This window comes from Bison bison, unplaced genomic scaffold, assembly GCF_000754665.1.
Source record: "Bison bison bison isolate TAMUID 2011002044 unplaced genomic scaffold, Bison_UMD1.0 scf7180017864389, whole genome shotgun sequence".
Classification (NCBI taxonomy): Eukaryota; Metazoa; Chordata; class Mammalia; order Artiodactyla; family Bovidae; genus Bison; species Bison bison.
Genome location: NW_011494961.1, coordinates 7823577 through 7828904, shown reverse-complemented (window position 1 = coordinate 7828904; position 5328 = coordinate 7823577). Strand labels below are relative to the sequence as shown.

Here is a 5328-nt window from a genome sequence, read left to right as displayed (position 1 = left end):
TGACGGTGAGGATCTGATTACTGTGCAGAGCGGCAACTGTGGGGAAGCCTGGCAGACCCTATGGACAGGGCACAGCAGCAAAACAACACGACACAAAACGTCACACAGACATTCCACCGGTGGACATACAAAACAAGCACGCGCCTAAAGCCACCCCATCCCGGCTGTAAGTCTTGCCTTGTTGACACACCCTAAACAAAATCAGACACAGGGGATCCCCAGGCCAAGCATTCCTTCAAGGGAATGGTCAACTAGAGAACTCAGGTCCACTGGGATTCCACGTATATACTCAACATTTCTGGACTCTTACATATAAAATGTTAGTACAGAATGGAGGTAACTACAGACTCTGTTACAAACACAACATTGTAATTTCCTTCTACTGGAATTCTGTTTACAACTCAGGATATACATGTATTAAATCTTTTTCTGGACAACAGTGAACAGAATTTTGCAGTCAGATCAGACGTATTCCTCCAAATAACTGCAGTATGCCTCACAAAATATAGTCTTACCACCCACATATCAAAATTTCTCTCTCCGATCTTATGATGACTCTCAGGTCTTTCCTGTCTCAGGAATGCCTGCAGAGGTGGTGGATGGAAATCTGTCTCTTATAACATGCGGATTTCGTGTCAGGGGGATTTATGGTCACACTCTGCAGTAATTGCTTCTGTCACGTAACTTTTCCAAGAGAACTTGACAGTTCACACACCCCCCTGAAGCAGAAAAGTGGTTTTGAATTCCGTAACAGAGGAGAGCAAGGGAGGGATGCTTTGAACGGCCTGAACTTTACTAGCTTGTACTAATTTGTCTTCACAGGCTTTATCAATTGGGTAGGTCTGAGAGAGAAATTTTGCCTGTGTTCGATTTCTTTTTCAATGACACGGGACACCAGAGGCTTGTATTCCAATTTTTTTCCCACACAGAATGTGTTTACCATACAAAAAGCAAACAACAACCACGACAATATTTGGCCTTGAGCATCTGCAAGATTCCTTCCTAGGTTTATGCCTCACTCTCCCCACTTCCCACCCAAATCTATTTTAAGGATATTTTTGGGGAAAAGCCAGACATTTTCTAGTTTTTAAATTTTATTAGTTTGGGTATATTTTCTCCCCTATTTCCCCTTATTAGAAATCTTTTTCTCTTAAGAGAGCCAGTAAAATTATGTTTGTAGTCTGAGACAGCTCTTCAGCCCTAATGCCTTTGGTTCTCCTTCTTTAAGAGCTGGGGCTTCTGAGGAGGCAAAGTCGAGGACATCGCATTGCTTTTGCCAAATCCTTTCCAATAAGGTTATTGGGTGGCTGGGTAGTTTCAAGGTGACCCATAGTCTCTTTTTGTTCTCCTCAAGTAAAAGTTCTTTAAACATAGACTCTTCACAAATTCAGCAATGCTACGAGTTGGAAAACAGATGTGTACAATTTGCTTTTGTTTTACTATGGAATATGAGTTTAAAATGTTATTAGATGGTTACGTGCCAGCATCTTTCCATCTGTGACTCATTAGCCCTATATTACACAGTCAGAATTTTATATATAAACCTCATATTTATGTAACAAAGAACAAAAACAGATACAAACAAGAAGTCTATGAGGGATCGGAATCTTGATTAGTGGCGATAAATCATAGTGTCACTTGAAACGGGATTATCTAACAAAAATAATTTAAAATTAAAAAACCTTTTTAACAGCACACATGGTAGATCTTACAAATGTTTTGAAATTTGCATGTATAAATAAGTCACTTTTTTTTACTCATATCTGAACATGACCAGCTTGCTGTTTGATTATATTTTCTAAATGCTTACCAACAAAGCATTAAGTTTTAGAACTTAGTTTGGTTTCCAGTTGCCAGTAAGATCTAAAGAGAGAAGTGGATAGGTGATTCCCATCTCAGACAGACCCTTTTTCTCAAACAGAAAATCTCTGTTTGAGGAAGCTGATTATATATTCCTCAATCATCTTAACTGTGGACGCACTGCCAATTAGGTGCTTAAAACAACATTTAAAAGATTTCATTAGCAAGCTAGCCAAAAGGACTTCAGGAGCTTACATGCAGTGAAGTAGAAAAGAGACAGGTGGACAATTCTCATGAATTCTAACAACAAACTCACGGCCTGGGCTACAATATCCTAGGACTCTGCGTGTTTCAAACTGGGATAAAGCTTAACCAAGATCACGATGAGAGTGTCCTGTGAAGAGCTTAAAGACAATAATAAATGTGGTGCCTCTTCCTTAAGACTCAATTTTAATGAATGGTAATTTTTTTTTTTTTTGGTTGTGGCGCTTGCAGGATCTTAGTTCCCTGACCAGGGATTGAACCCATGCCTCCTGCAGTGGAACTGTGGAGTCCCAACCACTGGATTGCCAGGGAATTCCCAATGGTAAGTAATTTGAAACATTTTGAAATAAAGCAAACGTTGACATAATATGGGGTAGAATGTAACCCTGGCACAAAACTTTAAAACAATGTTACCACTGGACAGTGGTAAAGAGCCTGATCTCACAGGGGAGACCCCCAGGTCACACAGGCACCCTGGGCTGACCCTGCTTCCTGCAGGAGGTCCTTGGAGGGCGAGTCTGAAAGCACTGGTGCCGAGTGCCTGTCTGCACACCCAGGCTTCGTGTGACCACAACTGCTAGGCCGCCCTAGCTGTTCAGAGAGGGCACTTTAGCATTACACATGCCGTTCTTCCACAGTATCATTACTTACAGGCCTTTTTAAATAAATGGAATGGACATATTTCACTTGGTTTTACATCTCAGAAAATTTGCCTGGTACACAGATGGTTTGAGTGGGTGTGGAAAGAAAAAATCTGTCTCCAGAAAAACATGGAGAAAGAGCCCAGGAATCAGCTGAAATACTGAAATAATTTGTACTCATTTTCACCCCCAAAGATTTTGAGTGCTTAAGAAATTGGATACACAAGAGTATAAAACTACTTTTTAAAACCCATTTTCCTGGGCATAAAGACTTAGACAACTTCATGAACCTTCCCCACATTCTGTGAAGAAGGTCACCAACCAGGACTAGGGTTCAGATTCCGTTACAGGAGGAACTCTCTCCCCCTTCATTGCCTTCTAGAAGGAAAGATGCTGGCCTGCCCCAGAGGGATGGAGGGCAAATACATACTTCATAAGAAATGCTGCTAACTACTTAGAAGCCATTAAATACAAGATGCTATTGTCATTTTTATTGTGTACTCAGTAAGGATGAGTGTTATGTGATTACATTATACTGAGAAAATTTTGTGTTTTGTCAAAAGTATGCAATAAGGCAATGATAGAGCCAGAAACTTAATCTAGGAATTCTGATTCAGACTTTGTCATCATGAAATTTACATGTTTATAATTTCTCTCTACTGGTTTTATAGTTTAAATATCAGAAAGCTGAAAAACTGACTAACATACAGCAATATTTAATAAGCATTTACTGAGTGCCTCCTGTGTAGTCTTCACTGTGCTAGGCCCTGGGGATTGCATGGTGAGTAAGACCCCAAGCTCATTGGGTTTAATGTGTAGTGGGGAAATAGGGAAAAATAAGTGGGCAGAAAAGATAGGAAGTGCTAACCATTATGATGGAGACATGTAGAGACTGCAAAGGAAATAAGATGTGCACCTAACAGTCAGTTGGCAGAGTCATGGAAGACTGGTGAATGAGGGCTCAGGGGTTGGCAGAGCCATAATAAAATCAAAGACAGGATGATCATTTAGGAAAATGTTACAGGCTTCCCTGGTGGCTCAGATGGGAAAGAATCCACCTGCAATGCAGGAAACCTGGATTTGATCTCTGGGTTGGGAAGATCCTCTAGAGAAGAGAATGGCAACCTACTCCAGAATTCTTCCCTGGAGAATCCTATGGACAGAGGAGCCTGGCAGGCTACAGTCCACAGGGTCACAAAGAGTCGGACACGACTGAGTGACTAAGAATGCAAAGTAGTCTAGTTGAGGGGCTATGTTCTAGAACTAGAGGAGGACAAATTCATAGTTTCATGTGATTTAAGGAGGTAAGACTCACGAGACTTGTAGCTTCGCTGAGAACATGCAGAGAAGATGGAGGAGTAGAGTCCTATGTCGCTACCGTGAGCAACAGGAGGATGGTAGAGGGAATACTAGAAGGAAGCAGGTAGTTGGTTTCGAATGATGAATTCAGTTAGATGGCCGAATTTGAAATGTTTATGGACAGCCAAGCGGCAGCAGTTGGATATGCATATAAAATATTCAGGAGAGAGGTAGGAATCTCAAGTCACAGGGCTATGTGAAGTCGCTTAAAGAGGGGGTAGAGAGAATAGACCTAGGGAGGAACCTTTGGAAAGACTTCAATTTAAGGGATGAACAGAGGAAGAGGCAACTACAAATAGAATTAATAAAAAGTGGTTGTAGAAACAGGAAGAATAGGAACTCTTCTAACAAAAATTCTGAACAGGCAGATGACTCAAAATGGCATACACATATACTTGACTCCACTGTTTACTGCATCATTAAATAAATGACCCATAGTAAGAGCAGGCTAACAATGGCCAATATTACTAATGATAAATGCTCACTAATAAGCACAAGGGAATGTCTGTGAGGTTGTAGATGTCTGGAGGAAAATATTAACAATTATGTTAATTATAAAGGTGGTCAAGGGGGCCTCATAGCAAATTTTTAGGAACAAATGATAAATGTTATGCTGAAAAATGAGAAACTCCGAGTATCTCCATAATGTAAATAGTATCATAATTGTTTACCCAAAGCATATCATGCATTGCAGCATAACCATTATAGTGGGTATGTGAGCAGCATAAATAAAGACAAATATTCCTATAAGTTGATAAAATGATTTCTAGCTAAGAGAGACCAGATGGGGAAATATTATAATAGAATGCAAAAATATTTAGGTAAAAGAATTACTTTAGTTTAACAGCAGGAACTCTTAGAAGGCTAAATAAGGGAAAAATTAAAAGAAAGAAATTTGCTGGTAAATCATTCCATATTGTAGTAGATGGTATAATCTGTCTGAATAGAAAAATCAGCTGTATGAAGCTAGAGAGCTAAAATAATTCTTTGAACAACCAAATAAAATGAGCATCAGAGCCTGTGAAAATCAGTATTTATAGCTGGCTGAAAAAAACTGTCTTATGATAATTATTGAAAGAGCTAGCTTTCCATAGTTAAATAAAATATTTGGCTCAGAATATTAATATTTGTTTTTTATAGGTACTCTAAATTCTATGCTATTGTTCAGTTCAGTTCAGTTCAATTCAGTTGCTCAGTCGTGTCTGACTCTTTGCGACCCCATGAATCGCAGCACGCCAGGCCTCCCTGTCCATCACCAACTCCC

The 5328-nt window shown here is 39.8% G+C and overlaps 1 protein-coding gene across 1 annotated transcript in view; it reads right to left on the bottom strand.

Moving 5' to 3' along the window:
* The window catches only part of COL25A1 (collagen, type XXV, alpha 1), a 494338-nt gene that overhangs the window by 120637 nt on the left and 368373 nt on the right, over positions 1-5328 (bottom strand). The gene's annotated exons all lie outside the window — the stretch shown is intronic.